The sequence below is a fragment of the Lycium barbarum genome, chromosome 2 (assembly GCF_019175385.1).
Source record: "Lycium barbarum isolate Lr01 chromosome 2, ASM1917538v2, whole genome shotgun sequence".
NCBI classification, from domain to species: Eukaryota; Viridiplantae; Streptophyta; class Magnoliopsida; order Solanales; family Solanaceae; genus Lycium; species Lycium barbarum.
The window spans coordinates 77,843,985-77,860,993 of NC_083338.1; the positions used below are offsets into that span (position 1 = coordinate 77,843,985).

A 17,009-nucleotide genomic window follows, 5' to 3' on the forward strand; every position below is an offset into this window, starting at 1 on the left:
ATGTTGCAGCAAAACATTTCATTCACAACTCTGTTTGTGCTCCACCTTATGTTGTTGTAAAGGTAATTCAAAGATATACAACTTTCATGTTTGGAGTTTTCTCGGATTTCTAATGTAACTACCCGAAAACTGGGCATAAGTGGGCACTACCTTAGACTTAGACGAATTTAAGAACTCTTACCAATACTCTTTGGTTTTTCTTCAAGATGACTATCTTCCACCGGAATTCATCCCAAAAGAATTCATATAGCCTAAATGTCATCTTAATACTAATTTTACACATTTACACCTAACCCAGAATTACGGGATGTTACAACCTTTACTGAAACTATCTCTTTTGATCTCAACTTCCAAACTTTCCTATCCGAAGGACAGATTCTGATTAAATAACACTGAGTCCAAATGAAATATATTAAGATCCATTTGAATGGTAATTATTTAGCATGGAAACATGAAACACTAGGTGAACAGTTGCTAAGCCTGGTGGTAATGCCAACTCATTGGCTACCTCACTAAGATGCGGAAAAATCTCAAAAAGACCAATGAACCTCGGACTTAACTTATCCTTCTTCCCAAATCTCATCACACCCTTTATGGGAGAAACCTTCAATACAACTTGATCACCAACCATGAACTCCATATCGCGAACCTTCCGATCTGCATATTCCTTTATCCTACATTAAGCCGCTAGAAGCTTTTCCTGAATCAACTTCGACTTATCCAAGGAATCCCTAAACAAATCAGTACCCCAAGGTCTTACCTCGAATGCATCGAACTAACTAATCGGAGAGCGATATCTCCTACCATACAAAGCCGTAAATGGTTCCATGTAAATACTCAAGTGATAACTATTGCTGTAAGCTATCACGACCTAACCCCGTAGGCCATGACTAGTGCCCGACCTAGACACTCGTATACAGACCTATCAGATATAGTCAAACTGAAACTACGAACAATATGGAACTTTACAAAAGAACTCCGAAAGTTCATAGCATCATCATATATGTATATTCAGATAAATTGTCTCCTGAGGAGTCACAACTTATCAAATCATAAAATGATATTGTTATATCCCACAATTTTGCATATTTGAAAAATTTTGAAATAATTGTGACAAGCTAAAGACAAGGCCATATTTTGATTTGGTTCAAGATATATAAGTTGTGCATGAAAAATATTGATGTGGAGAATATGGAAGGAGACCAAGGGCAAAAATTGGAATTTTGGGAATTTGTTTCGGCAATTACAAAATAAGGTTTCTAATGAATTGGGCTCAAAATAATACAAGAAAAATTGAGGCCCAATCCACATAAGGTGGACGGCCATGGAACTAAATAAAGAGGCCCAAGGCCCATTTTTAAATTAAATCCATGTTAAATAAGAGAGAAGACCATGTGCTCATCATTTTGACTCTAGAAAGTTCAAGAAAAAAAAATCAAAGAAGAGAGGAGAAAAAAAAAAAGGAGAGCCACGGCCAAAGGAGAAAGAGGAAAAAAAAATTCCAAGCCTTCATTCTTGATCCAAGAATTAAAATTTTCTTGTATTCTTAATAAGTTCAAGGTTCTCTACAAAGGGGTATAATTAGTTGGCAAGAAAGTGCTTGTGCTTGCAAGGAGAACTTGTTGGAAAAAGGTAAGAATTTCATTTTTTTTTTATGTTATAGAAGGATATATATATTATAGTATGTAGAGATGAATGAAAAGTATAAAATTTTTGTGTGTTGTGGATGTGTATGTGTGGCCGTGTGGTGCCTCATGTGTAGGAGAATTGATGGAATTTGTTTAGTATGTTAATTGTGTTGTTATGGCTTTGTGAAGTAGATGGAAGAATAATGGGTTAAGCTAACATGAAGAATTTGTTGTTAAGTTGTTGTCGGAAAGTATGTCGTTTTAGTATGATCTTATGTAATTATAAGAATTGAAGTTGTAGGGTGCAATTAATGATGGTTGTAAGTGAAATGATAAGATAACAATGCGTTGTGAACAGTTATGTTGAAGTTGGAGGTTTTGAGTGAATTATGATCTTGGAGGAAAACTTGTATATTTTGTATATCTTGTGTATGTTGTGTAAAATGATATGGAAAGGATATGAAATGCCTCCAAATTGTGTTGTAATGGTCGTGATTAGTAAGGAATGTGAAATTAATAAGATTAGTGTGGAGGTATGAAGTTTGGGTAAAAGTTGTCGCCTTATGTAGAAAAGAAGACTATTTATACTATGTTGTATTTTGTGGTGATTGTTATTTGTTGCTGGTATTGTTGTTGGGTTGGTTGTTGATGTTTGGAGCCGAGTTAAATCTCGGGGATGTCGTATATATAGGGGAGATGCTGCCCAAATGTTTGTAGAAAAGTATGAGTAAAAATTCAAGTTCTAAAGGCTTGAAATTGCTAATTGGTAAACATGACCTTTTGTAGATTTTGGGCGAAACGGGAATCGAATTTGGACGAGCGTAAGACGCGACCAAGGTATGTAAAGTTTCTCCCTTCATTCTTAGGCATGTTCTAAACGTAATAGGCTCGGTCGCGAGCCTTAGATATGACTCAGTCTCTCGAAATCCGAGATTGAAAGTGGCCTCATTTCATTCAGTAAGATTGAATTAGTTTCCTTACAAATTGTCGTCAAAATGACTTATGTGTATGAAACCTTCCCAATTGAAGTCGAATGGTTCCAAAATTCTCATAAATGACTCTATAAGGTCTATGATTCATAACTTGAGTTCACCACCTCGATTGACCCGAGGTGGGCCCGCAAATTCCGAGACCTCATACTATTGCTTTATTTGTCTTATATCTATACAGTGCTTAAAAGAAACTTTGGATTATTGTTCCGTTTATCAAATAAAAAAAATGTGAAGAATCTGTATTATACTTTGATACGTGCTATGATTCTAGAAACATGATTTGATATGATGAATTGTGCCATCCCCAAAAAGGCCATACATGTACACTATGACTAACGTCCGACTTCTTTCAACTGGTTTGTCATTTGAACCTTTCCATTCGTTAAAGGACGAACATTCTCTCTATCCTGTTGAACCCCATGGTATATTTGTTATGTACGAACAATCTCAGAAATTCTGCTTGACATAATCCGTCGCAAATTACGAAAGGTACATTCTATGATTTATTGTTTGGTTTGCCTAGTGAGTCTGGATTTATATGCATATGTTTCTGCACTACTCTGTTCGTGCAAGTTATAGTATGTCTTTTCACTGAGCCCGGGCCAGGACATGATCTCGTGCGCACCATTTCCCACCGAGTCCCTCGTACTTGCGGGCCGGGACACGTTATTTGTATATGTTTATGATATGATGATACGGGGATGGCGGCCAGGATGGCACATGATGATTATCCACCGAGACCCGCAGTAGAGGGCCGGGACACGTTATGTATATACACAGTACATGATTCTGACATGCATGATTTCACCACCGAGTCCCTTAACAAAGGGCCGGGACACGCTATTTGCATATATGATATATGATTTTGTTATACATGATTTCATCCACCGAGTCCCTTATCAGAGGGCCGGGACACGTTATATGTGTTTATATGATGTTATACGACTTGGCATGCATCATCTATGCTTTCACATTTCTTTTCTGAGGTCTCGGATAAGGTATTCACCTTTTGTACTTCGGACTCTGACTATAGCTCCGTCTGTCTTATTCTGGATCTACGACTCCGAGTATGATTCTGCTATCTATATCTTTTGTTATAGCCCGTATTTTGCACGTTTGGATATTTCAAAGTCGTCGTGGAAAGTTAAAGGCGAGACCATTTTCAAAAACAATTTTGTGCACAAGTTAGTTATGAATATCATTTATGAATATTATTGGACGAAAATATTGAGAAAGGTTAAGGGCAAAAAGGAGAAATTTCAAAATAGTAAATGGTAATATTGAGGAAAGTCGAGGGGCAAAATGGGAATTTCACAAGGCATTCAAGAAAGTTCTTGAGGGACCAAAGTGTACATGGTAAGATATTAGGTCATCTTTTATTCTAAGAAAAATTCAAAAAACAAAAAGGGGGAATTCTCTAGAGAAAGAAAGGATGGCCAAGTGTCCACATTCTTACTTAAGGGGCCTAAGTGTATATATAAAGAAGTGGTGGCTAAAATGAAACAAGTAAGTCATCTTTTATTTAAGAGAATTTAAGAAAAAGGATGAAAGCTCTAGAAGAAGAAAAAAAAATGAATAAAGAGAGCATGTGCTTCTCACATGCTTGAAGAAGCCAAGTATATATATAGATAGGAGAGGTCATCTTTTTAAATCAAGAAGTTGTAGAGAAAGGAAAAAAAAATATAGAAGAAGAAGAAAGAGGAGGGGCCAATTCGGCCAAGAAGGAGGAGAAAGAGAAGACCAAAAATCTTGCCCCAAAAATTTATTTCTCATAGTATTTCTACTAATTCAAAGATGCTCTCCAACATGGTATAATTGTTGAAGCAAGAGAATTATTCTTTGGTGCAAAACTCCAACCTTAGCTAAGTTGAGAAGTTGTGAAGGAAAGGTAAGAATTCATCTCCTTGATTGTGTTATGAATGGTTTGGTACGTTGTAGTATGTGGGAAAGAATAGAATTCATAAGAAAATATGGATGTTGAAATTGTAGCCGAGCATGGTGTGTGTGTGGCCTTGTATGTGTTGTTGAATGTAAGTATAATGAACTAAATTTATGTAGTAGGTTGGTTGTTGTTGTAATGCATGAAAAAAAAATGAAAATCCATGGAAATATGCATGATGTAGTTGTGGCCGACTAATGGGCTATTTTGGTAGCTATGGTAAATTGATTTTATTTGATATTCTAGTAGTTGTTAATGTGGATTCTATGATGAAAATGATGGTTTGGTAGTTTGAAATGAAGTCGTCGACGTGTAGATTGTTGATGTGGTTCTTGAAGTTAAAGGTAAGAAATGTCTTATTGATGTTTCATTTAATTTGGAAGGTTGCGGATTATGTTGTGGTAGTTGGTTGGAATCTAAACAAAACGCCGTTGAATTATGTGAAACGAGTTATTAATGTTAGAAGGTGTATTGAGTAAAATTATTGAAATTGTTGGTATGATTGTTGGCATTGTGTTGATAGTTTGGCCAGGTTGAATTCCCGGATTGTTGTTGATTGAAATTGGCAAAGATAGATTCTTGGGGACGATGTATTTACAGGGGAAATGCTGCCGAAATTTCGGTAGACAAATGTTACTTTAAAATCCCACTTCTAAATGCTCTAATTAAGGTTTGGTAAATGTGACCAATTTGTAGATTTTGGTGAATTTGGAGCTTGAGTTTGGAGAAGCAAAAGGAGCGGAAAAGGTATGTAAGGCTTCACCCTTCCTTCTTTGGCATGTCTTAGACATAATAGGTCGAATACGAGCCTCGGGGACAACTCTATTCTACGGAATCCGCGCCTAATGTTTCCCTTTTTTCATTCAGTAGAATTGAATTAAAAAGTGTGCAAAATGTTGGAAGAATTTCCTAAACCTCTAGAACTCGCATAAATAGAACCCGACTACCCTAAAACCCTCACAAGTAACGCCATGACATGTAACATATGTAAATTTGGTGCGCCGCCTCATTTGATCCGAGGTGGGCCCACTGGTTCCCGGATTTACCTTATTGTTCCGCTTGACTTACTTTGAAGCTGAATACAAAAGAAACCTTCGATCCTTATTCCATTACCAAATGACAAGTACTGTACCTATCCCAACGAGAATACTTCCATGACGATAATGATAACGATGATGTCAGAAAAGAGAATATGCCTATGATAAGTACGACAAGAATGATTCCACGACTAAGAGCCTTGAGCTAAAAATCCAATGTGAATATGAAAGTGTTATACTAGTTCTTGAACCTTAATTTTATTCCGTAGCTATGACACTAGTTTCTAAAAGACTTCAAAGCATATGAATTGACGGATATAATGCCCATGATTTCATTCTATGCTCTCTCTTAAGGCTATTTTTCGTTGGTAGTCTCGCCTTAAAATACTCGTTCCTTCAAGGTAAGACAAAGTGACCATGATTATTCCATAACGTAATCGGAGGTCACCGACCTTACGTCACTCCGATGGACACATGACTTTCTTTGGGCTCTCATGCATGCCAATTGTATGACATATGTATATGAATGTGAATATGTATATGTATATGTATATGGGGAAAGGGGAAGGGCCACTGTTATATCACCACCTGATTCAGCTGGATTTCGTCCCGGACGCGGGATGCCCGGACGCGGGATATGGGAGAGCCGGATACGGCGTTTGTATATGTGATATATATATATATATAATATGTTGGGACACTGTTGGGGAGAGGGGTGGGAGAGCCGATGTACTCGGCGTCTGTGAATGTAAATAAAGGACACCGTTTTCTGAAATGTTCTGTTTTCTGTACATGTAAATAAGAAGCACCGTTTTTCTGAAAAAGAAACTAAGCATGCATGGCATCCGCAGAAAGGCATTCACATGTACAGGTTACTTCTGTTCCAAGATAAGCTCCATATGTCTATTCCGTTATTATTCATACTGCATATTCCTTTATTATGTCACTATTCATGCCTTACATACTCAGTACATTACTCGTACTGACCCCTCTTCTTCGGGGGCTGCGTTTCATGCCGCGCAGGTACTCCCAGATGATTAGAAGACCTTACTAAAGATGTTCCAGCGGAGATGGCGAACTCCACTTGTCCCGGAGAATTGCCAAGTCCAAGTATATGCTATGATGTTCTGTTCTATGTTAGAGACTTTGCAGACAAAGCAATGGGTATTGGGTTGTCAGTCTGTAAGCGGCTCCAGCAGCTGATATGCTATTATGTTTTATGTCACGAGTCTTACATGATGTAAGAGCTTACTTATGAAAAGAAAAAAAAATATTGGAGAGCTTACTATGTATTTCTTTCTTTACTGATTGAAGGGTTTCTATACGTAACAAGAGTCAGCGGGTTCGCCCGGCTCCAGATATGGGGTCGGGTGCCCATCACACCCTAGTAAAGTCGGGGTGTGACATCTTTGTACCTCCGTCTCTGACTGTGATCCTGACAGTTATCATTCTCCACTTCTGTTCTTGATTTTGATTTTATTTGTTGCATTTCCGCTTTACATACTCGGTACATTTTCCGTACTGACCCCCTGTTCTTCGGGGGGCTGCGTTACATGCTCGCAGGTACAGACGCTCCTTTTGATACGCCACCGGCTTAGGACACCTGTTCCGCTACTTAGGAGTGCTCCAGTTGATCCGGAGCTTATATTTTGGTATATATCTTCTGTTGTTTTCATCTTCTGTACATATGGTCATTTGGGGTACGGCGGGGCCCTGTCCCGTCATATGATTCTGTTATGTCTATTAGAGGCCTGTAGACATGTTTGTGGGTTATGGTCTTTCTGTATGGTTATGTGTATATGTTGTTTGGGCGATCCCATACGCCGAGGCGGCCGGTCCGCATATGTTTATACGTTGCTTTGTTAGCCCTGTGTGGCCTTTGATGGTGTTTGCTGTGTACAGGGATATTTTGGATAGTCTGTAAAACAAGGGAAACTCTGCCGAAATTTTCTAGAAATTATCTAAATTTGGAATATAGCCTTGTCGGCTTCTGCTATATATTTGAATGCATTTGATAGATGGGTTTGGGTGCCCAGATCGGGCACTAGTCACGGCCTACGGGGTTGGGTCGTGACAAAAGTGGTATCAGAGCGGTTTGTCCTCGGAATGTCTACAGGCCGTGTCTAGTAGAGTCTTATTTATCGGTGTGTTGTGCACCACATCTATAAACAGGAGGCTACAGGACATATAGGATGTTACCCTTTCTTTGGATCTTAGATCGTGCGTTAGAGCTGTGTTATCAGGATGTTTCCCTTCTGACGAAATGTTATGTTTTCAGCGATGCCCCCAAAGAAGGCGACGGCCGCCCAGAAGGGCAAAGCGGTGCCAGAGACCGGGGAGACTAGCCGGGCCCAGAGGGTTACCAGAGCCCACCCCCAGACCATGCCCGATGTTGTGCCACAGTCAGAGGGTTCTACTGTACCACTACCGGAGGGGCCGGAAGCAGCTCCACCCTTAGCCCCGGAGGCCCCAGCTCCCCAGCCAGAGACTGAGAACAGGACTTTGAGGGAGGCCGTGCAGCTGTTGACGACGATAGTGGCCGGACAGGCTCGCGGACACGGGCGAAGAGGTGGTGATGACGATGACAGGCGCGATAGCCTGAGAGTCCGTGATTTTCTGACGTGCGGCCCCCCAGAGTTTTTCGGGTCCAAGCCCGAGGAGGTCCCCCATGACTTCATTAAGGGGATGAGGTGCTCATTAAGACTTGTCAGGGCTACGGAGACCGAGTCCGTGGAGCTAGCCTCACACAGATTACGTGATGTGGCGGCAAATTGGTATGACTCCTGGGAGCTGTCCAGGGGTGAGGGTGCTCCCCCAGCTACCTGGGATGAATTTGTGGCCGCTTTCCTTCACCACTTTCTCCCTCCGGAGCTGCGACGGGCGAGAGTTGACAGGTTTTTGCAGCTAAAGCAAAGAGGCAGGAGTATCCGGGAGTACAATCTAGAGTTTGATTCCTTAGCCCGATATGCCCCTACTATCGTAGCCGATATGGAGGACAGAATGCACCGGTATGTGATGGGGCTGGATGATTACTTAGTTGATGCCTGTATGGCGATGGCGGCGTAGAAAGATATGGACATCGCCCGATTGCAGGCTTATGCCCAAGGGATGGAGGACCGCCATCGAGCAGATCAGCCCAGCGGAGATCGTGATAGGAGGCCGCCCAAGAGGGCCAGATCTGCGGGATATTCTGGAGATTTCCGAGGCGGATGGTCTCAGCAGTCGTTTGGTAGGTCCCTTCCTCCGTCAGGCCGGGGTACGCAGTTCGCCGGTAGACGTTTTGATGGCGTAGGTCCGTCTAAAGCAGGCCAGAGTTCCAGGGCCTTGGATTTGCAGCAGAGTAGGGGGTTCAGTCAGCCGAGGCTATCTATGCCTCAGTGTCCTCAGTGTGGCAGGTACCACCAGGGAGAATGTCGTCTCGCCACCGGAGCTTGTTTCTCGTGCGGCCGTCAGGGCCATGTTATGAGAGAGTGCCCGTACAGGGGTGGTTCAGGTTCAGTCCAGCCTACTGGGTCAGTTGCCGGCTCATCTTCTCCTTCTGTAGCCATGCGCCCCACGGGGCGAGATATACCGGCACCAGCGAGTCGTGGCAGAGGTTGTGGGGGAGCTTCCAGTTCCGGCGGACCTTCACACCGCGTGTATGCTTTGACTGGCCGGCAGACCCAGGAGCGTCCTCGAGCGCAGACCCAGGTATATTGTTAATCTTTTCTTGAGAAATATATGTATTGATGGATCTGTATTCTGTTATATTATGTGATTTTCTTTTTCTGGGCGTCAGTGAAAGTAAGGTAAAGATCTAAACCAATAGAGCCGCCTGAGATAGTTATACGTACAGATGAAAATGAATATCGAGAATTCAGAAGGGCGACATGGTTATTGCGCGGATCAGATTGGGGTGGGACCCGCTATCGAAATTTTTTAAAATTTTGCTAAGACCCCGATCTGCCCTAAATGATGCGACAAAGGTTGCGTGGGGAAGTCGACGCCGTTATATTAGCAATAACGCGCCAAAACACATGAAAGTTTCGAAGTTAAGCGTGCTGGAACCAGAGCAATTCTGGGATGGGTGACCCCCTGGGAAGTATACCCAATTTTCACAAATGTCGATATAAAAGGATAAATGGGAACTCTGGGGTAACCTAAAGAAAAGAGAGTCTGTGAAGTAGCTAACACCCTTACAGGGGTCGCGCAGAGCGAAGCGGACCTATGGGTGAAAAGGAGAAAGTGCGATATCGCTCGGGAATTAGGACGAATTCGAATAGCGGTTGGAAACGTTTGTAAGTGAGATAGTAGCGGCGTATATATATATGTGTGTGATTCTCACCTGGTGACCAAACTAACTAGGAAGTGATTTCCAGCCACAAAAGCTACAATGCACGGAAAGCATTAATGAAAGTGATTTCATTCTGACCATTACTCGGTATGGCATACCTCTGTGCCTCTGGTATTGACGATGCTCTATCTATTATGCCTCTGTACTTCTGAATCTAATTATGTCTCTGTCTGATGTGTCTCTATATGTATGACACTGAATATGCCTTTGTACGTCTGACTCTGATCACAAATCTGTCTGATACATCTCTGTATGTCTGACTCTGATCACGGATCTGTCTGATATACTTCCATACGTCTGACTCTAACTACGAATCTATCAGCCATAGTTCCGTACATCTGACTCTGATTATGGATCTGTCTGATATGCTTTTGTACGTCTGGCTCTAGGGATGAATTTGTTTGATATGACGTAGGAATACGATAACGTTGTAGGTAACCGAGAAGTGTGACAAGGGGTGAAAGATGTTGATGGCAATGGTAACATTGAAGAGAATTTTTGAAGGAAAGAAAGGAACCTCCCCGAAATGTCACGAGACCCCCCCCCCCCCCCCCTAAGGTCAATTGAACATTCGAGGACGAATGTTCTAAAGGGGGGGAGGGTGTTATATCCCGCAATTTTGCATATTTGAAAATTTTTGAAATAATTGTGACAAGCTAAAGACAAGGCCATATTTTGATTTGGTTCAAGATATATAAGTTGTGCATGAAAAATATTGATGTGGAGAATATGGAAGGAGACCAAGGGCAAAAATTGGAATTTTGGGAATTTGTTTCGGGAATTACAAAATAAGGTTTCTAATGAATTGGGCTCAAAATAATACAAGAAAAATTGAGGCCCAATCCACATAAGGTGGACGGCCATGGAACTAAATAAAGAGGCCCAAGGCCCATTTTTAAATTAAATCCATGTTAAATAAGAGAGAAGACCATGTGCTTATCATTTTGACTCTAGAAAGTTCAAGAAAAAAAATCAAAGAAGAGAGGAGAAAAAAAGAAAGGAGAGCCACGGCCAAAGGAGAAAGAGGAAAACATAATAATAAAATTTCCAAGCCTTCATTCTTGATCCAAGAATTAAAATTTTCTTGTTTTCTTAATAAGTTCAAGGTTATCTACAAAGGGGTATAATTAGTTGGCAAGAAAGTGCTTGTGCTTGCAAGGAGAACTTGTTGGAAAAAGGTAAGAATTTCATATTTTTTTTATGTTATAGAAGGATATATATATTATAGTATGTAGAGATGAATGAAAAGTATAAAAATTTTGTGTGTTGTGGATGTGTATGTGTGGCCGTGTGGTGCCTCATGTGTAGGAGAATTGATGGAATTTGTTTAGTATGTTAATTGTGTTGTTATGGCTTTGTGAAGTAGATGGAAGAATAATGGGTTAAGCTAACATGAAGAATTTGTTGTTAAGTTGTTGTCGGAAAGTATGTCGTTTTAGTATGATCTTATGTAATTATAAGAATTGAAGTTGTAGGGTGCAATTAATGATGGTTGTAAGTGAAATGATAAGATAACAATGCGTTGTGAACATTTATGTTGAAGTTGGAGGTTTTGAGTGAATTATGATCTTGGAGGAAAACTTGTATATTTTGTATATCTTGTGTATGTTGTGTAAAATGATATGGAAAGGATATGAAATGCCTCCAAATTGTGTTGTAATGGTCGTGATTAGTAAGGAATGTGAAATTAATAAGATTAGTGTGGAGGTATGAAGTTTGGGTAAAAGTTGTCGCCTTATGTAGAAAAGAAGACTATTTATACTATGTTGTATTTTGTGGTGATTGTTATTTGTTGCTGGTATTGTTGTTGGGTTGGTTGTTGATGTTTGGAGCCGAGTTAAATCTCGGGGATGTCGTATATATAGGGGAGATGCTGCCCAAATTTTTGTAGAAAAGTATGAGTAAAAATTCAAGTTCTAAAGGCTTGAAATTGCTAATTGGTAAACATGACCATTTGTAGATTTTGGGCGAAACGGGAATCGAATTTGGACGAGCGTAAGACGCGACCAAGGTATGTAAAGTTTCTCCCTTCATTCTTAGGCATGTTCTAAACGTAATAGGCTCGGTCGCGAGCCTTAGATATGACTCAGTCTCTCGAAATCCGAGATTGAAAGTGGCCTCATTTCATTCAGTAAGATTGAATTAGTTTCCTTACAAATTGTCGTCAAAATGACTTATGTGTATGAAACCTTCCCAATTGAAGTCGAATGGTTCCAAAATTTTCATAAATGACTCTATAAGGTCTATGATTCATAACTTGAGTTCACCACCTCGATTGACCCGAGGTGGGCCCGCAAATTCCGAGACCTCATACTATTGCTTTATTTGTCTTATAGCTATACAGTGCTTAAAAGAAACTTTGGATTATTGTTCCGTTTATCAAATAAAAAAAATGTGAAGAATCTGTATTATACTTTGATAGGTGCTATGATTCTAGAAACATGATTTGATATGATGAATTGTGCCATCCCCAAAAAGGCCATACATGTACACTATGACTAACGTCCGACTTCTTTCAACTGGTTTGTCATTTGAACTGTTCCATTCGTTAAAGGACGACCATTCTGACTATCCTGTTGAACCCCATGGTATATTTGTTATGTACGAACAATCTCAGAAATTCTGCTTGACATAATCCGTCGCAAATTACGAAAGGTACATTCTATGATTTATTATTTGGTTTGCCTAGTGAGTCTGGATTTATATGCATATGTTTCTGCACTACTCTGTTCGTGCAAGTTATAGTATGTCTTTTCACTGAGCCCGGGCCAGGATATGATCTCGTGCGCACCATTTCCCACCGAGTCCCTCGTACTTGCGGGCCGGGACACGTTAATTGTATATGTTTATGATATGATGATACGGGGATGGCGGCCAGGATGGCACATGATGATTATCCACCGAGACCCGCAGTAGAGGGCCGGGACACGTTATGTATACACAGTACATGATTCTGACATGCATGATTTCACCACCGAGTCCCTTAACAAAGGGCCGGGACACGCTATTTGCATATATGATATATGATTTTGTTATACATGATTTCATCCACCGAGTCCCTTATCAGAGGGTCGGGACACGTTATATGTGTTTATATGATGTTATACGACTTGGCATGCATCATCTATGCTTTGACAATACTTTTCTGAGGTCTCGGATAAGGTATTCACCTTTTGTAGTTCGGACTCTGACTATAGCTCCGTCTGTCTTATTCTGGATCTACGACTCCATGTATGATTCTGCTATCTATATCTTTGTACCTCCGTCTCTGACTGTGATCCTGACAGTTATCATTCTCCACTTCTGTTCTTGATTATGATTTTATTTGTTGCATTTCCGCTTTACATACTCGGTACATTTTCCGTACTGACCCCCTGTTCTTCGGGGGGCTGCGTTACATGCCCGCAGGTACAGACGCTCCTTTTGATACGCCACCGGCTTAGGACACCTGTTCTGCTACTTGGGAGTGCTCCAGTTGATCCGCAGCTTATATTTTGGTATATATCTTCTGTTGTTTTCATCTTCTGTACATATGGTCATTTGGGGTACGGCGGGGCCCTGTCCCGTCATATGATTCTGTTATGTCTATTAGAGGCCTGTAGACATGTCTGTGGGTTATGGTCTTTCTGTATGGTTATGTGTATATGTTGTTTGGGCGATCCCATACGCCGAGGCGGCCGGTCCGCATATGTTTATACGTTGCTTTGTTATCCCTGTGTGGCCTTTGATAGTGTTTGCTGTGTACAGGGCTATTTTGGATAGTCTGTAAAACAAGGGAAACTCTGCCGAAATTTTCTAGAAATTATGTAAATTTGGAATATAGCCTTGTCGGCTTCTGCTATATATTTGAATGCATTTGATAGATGGGTTTTGGTGCCCAGATCGGACACTAGTCACGGCCTACGGGGTTGGGTCGTGACAGATATGCAAGCCGACAAGGCTGCAGCTACACATCAATATCATGTCATATGCAAGCCGGCAAGGCTGCCACTACAGACGGACATCATATCATAGCACATCGTGTAGACACAGCAGAACAGAACTTATACACAACCCACACATATGTCTACAGACCTCTAAGAGTACTAACAGTGAAATATGACGGGACATGCCCCGTCGTACCCCTGGATAAACATACATATATATATCATAAGATATGTACCAAAAGTCTAAACTCCGGAACAACGGAGCTCTCCAAGACAGCTCAGTAGAAGTCCTATGCTGAAGGGTTACCAAACTGACTATCTGTACCTGCAGGCATGAAACGCAGCCCCCCGAAGAAAGGGGGTTAGTACGGAATATGTACTGAGTATATAAAGCATGAAATACAGTAAAGAATCATAGCCGAAATAGGGAGTACAGAAGACAAGTACAATGTTCAGAATATCAAGACACTTGTCACGACCCGACTCGGGGCAGCGACGAGCACCCGGTGCTAGCCCACCCGGGCACCCTCTTAGCTTACTCTTATGCTTACATCTAGGTGAGCCACATAATTATACATGCATTTTCATTCATTCGTCAACTAGTCCCATTTAGACAACAACCCATTTATATCATCATAGGCATCAATGTACATGGGCCCACGAAGAATGTACTGAGTATGTAAAGCGTGATTAACAACAATATAGAAGCATCATAGAAAATATATAAAGTGGCACAGGAGGGAAGACAATAATATCATCATCATGGCACTTACCTGCCTTTCATAGGAACTTTCCATTTCTCATGCGTATTTCATAATAGTGCTCGTACCCTACTTGGGCTCATATTAGCATACATGTCCTTATTCGTATTCGTATACATAGTCTTTTCACATTCATATTCATATTATATACATAGCCATACACTTATATACAAACATAGCGTGCCCGACCATAAGGTTCGGTGTTTCATACGTACTTAGCCAACCAAGGCTCAATGTTATTTCTACCTGGCCCTACCGAGGCTTCAGGGCTATCCGTACCATCTGCAGGGGTGTGCGCGCGTTACGTAATCGTATACATACTTTATACATAATCATATACATATATCCTACCCGGCGTTATAAGCTCGGGTTATCATTATAGCCCTTCATAGGCACATATAAGTATAATAGCCCGTAGGCACCTTTGGCATCATTATTATTATTATCGTCATCACTATCATCATCATTATTGCTACATCTATATCTTAGGCTTACTCGTCATATGAGGGGCGTAGTACAATCGTAGTACATGTTAAGGATCGTGAGCTTATGAGCTCGGAGTGTCAATCACTTGAATACAACATACTCATATAGAGGAAATTAGAAGTTTGGCCAAGAATCATGCCTTATGAAAGAAGGGTTAGCCTTACATACCTTTTCGTCGGACTATTCTACACTTGCACATTTCCTTCCAATGCTAGCGTCTATACCTTCATTAATATCATAACAATGGCCATTAGTCATTCACATCATCCACATTATCTAGATTTCTCAATTTGCTTCTAATTCTCCCATATTATGGTCTTGACCTGCAACATCGTCCATTCGTCTAAAGTGTCGAGTTTATGATCTTAGTACCATATATAATACATTCATATCATAACACAACAACATTCATAATTCAATTCAAACTATTCCTCAAAATGTCACTATTCACCATTCATGACCTAGTTGACCACATTTTCTACAATCCATGTATTTTAATTCTCCAATACCTTAAACATCTTGTAAAAATCATGAATCTTACCTTAGAAGTTGTAGGAACAAGCTTTGGTTGATAATACTCCTCTTTGAGCAAAACCCTAGTTTTTCTCCATTTGGATTTCTTGACTTGGATGATCCTTGATGATTCCCTTATCCTTGATTCACTTGTCTTAATGTTATTAATGGCTTATAATCCTTGAAAACTCATATAATAAATGTAGAGAGAAGTTTTAGAGAGAAGTGGTGTAATGTTGTAATGAAATAAGACAAGTCTTGATCCTCACATTTAATGAATTGAAAATCTGTGCTGGGTGAACAATGGTCGTCCATCGTGGTTTACGGCCCGTATTCCACTATACGGCTCGTCCCCCATGGGCGTAATTAACCATTTCCAGAACCAGAAGCTGGGCTGCCTTCATGGTGGTTTACGACCATGGTTTACGGGCCGTAAATCACTTTACGGTCCGTCCACCTGGTCGTATTTTACCATTTCTTGACTGGGCAGAAAGCTGAAGCTTTTGCATGGCAGTTTACGACTGCAAGTTTACGGACCGTATAGCAATTTACAGTCCGTATTTTGCAATACGACCACTGGGCAATTGCAATTCTGCAACTTCCCATATTTCTTAGACTTCTCATTTTAATCACCCCCGTCCATGCACATGCATTGCTCACCTTGTATCTCATCTTAACTTAGCCAACTTCCTCGTCTCACATCGGATACTTTCGAAATCTCGCCTAAGGTCGTCAAACGTCGTTTCTTGCTCATGGACATCATGTACTCATATTCATCACTAGTTCATTCTGTTGCGTACCAACGGAAAAATTTTCGAGGTGTAACAACACTTGCCCTTTTGAAACATAAATCATGCATGTCAATATCATATATCATACCCGGCCCATTATGGGACTCGGTGAACATGGTCGCCACCCCGTCTTTGGCGCCATAACACAGCATAACTCCATAAACACAGCATAACGCCATAACACAGCATAACTCCACAAACACAGCATAACACCATAACACAGCATAACTACATCATATATATATATATACCGTACCCGGCCCTCTATTGAGGGACTCTGTGAACAATGCAGTGAAACTGTGCACAATAACATACCCGACCTGGGACTCGGTGAAAGACATATTGAGGTATGCACGAGCAGAGTAGTGAGCAACCATATGCAATTTAAAACATTATCAAGACTCACACAGAATAAGAAGAAGGGGTTAACACCTGAGTATCAATAACGACAATCATATCAAATATCCCTCGAATGTCATCATAAATAATATCGAAAGAGCCTTAGGAATCGTAGACACATGTCAACATAGTATGTAATAGCTTATAGAAGTCAAGGACATCAGTTATCGTAGAGTTTCTAAGAATAGGAGCTTATATATATCG

General features: G+C 40.8%; 1 long non-coding RNA gene across 1 annotated transcript; it reads left to right on the forward strand.

Moving 5' to 3' along the window:
• The first annotated feature begins 4,191 nt into the window (after window positions 1–4,191).
• On the forward strand, window positions 4,192–6,779 carry LOC132620683 (uncharacterized). Its single transcript, XR_009575126.1, has 3 exons — window positions 4,192–4,508; window positions 5,256–5,306; window positions 6,620–6,779. It is a non-coding gene; the product is annotated as an uncharacterized LOC132620683 (long non-coding RNA).
• Window positions 6,780–17,009: the final 10,230 nt, after the last annotated feature.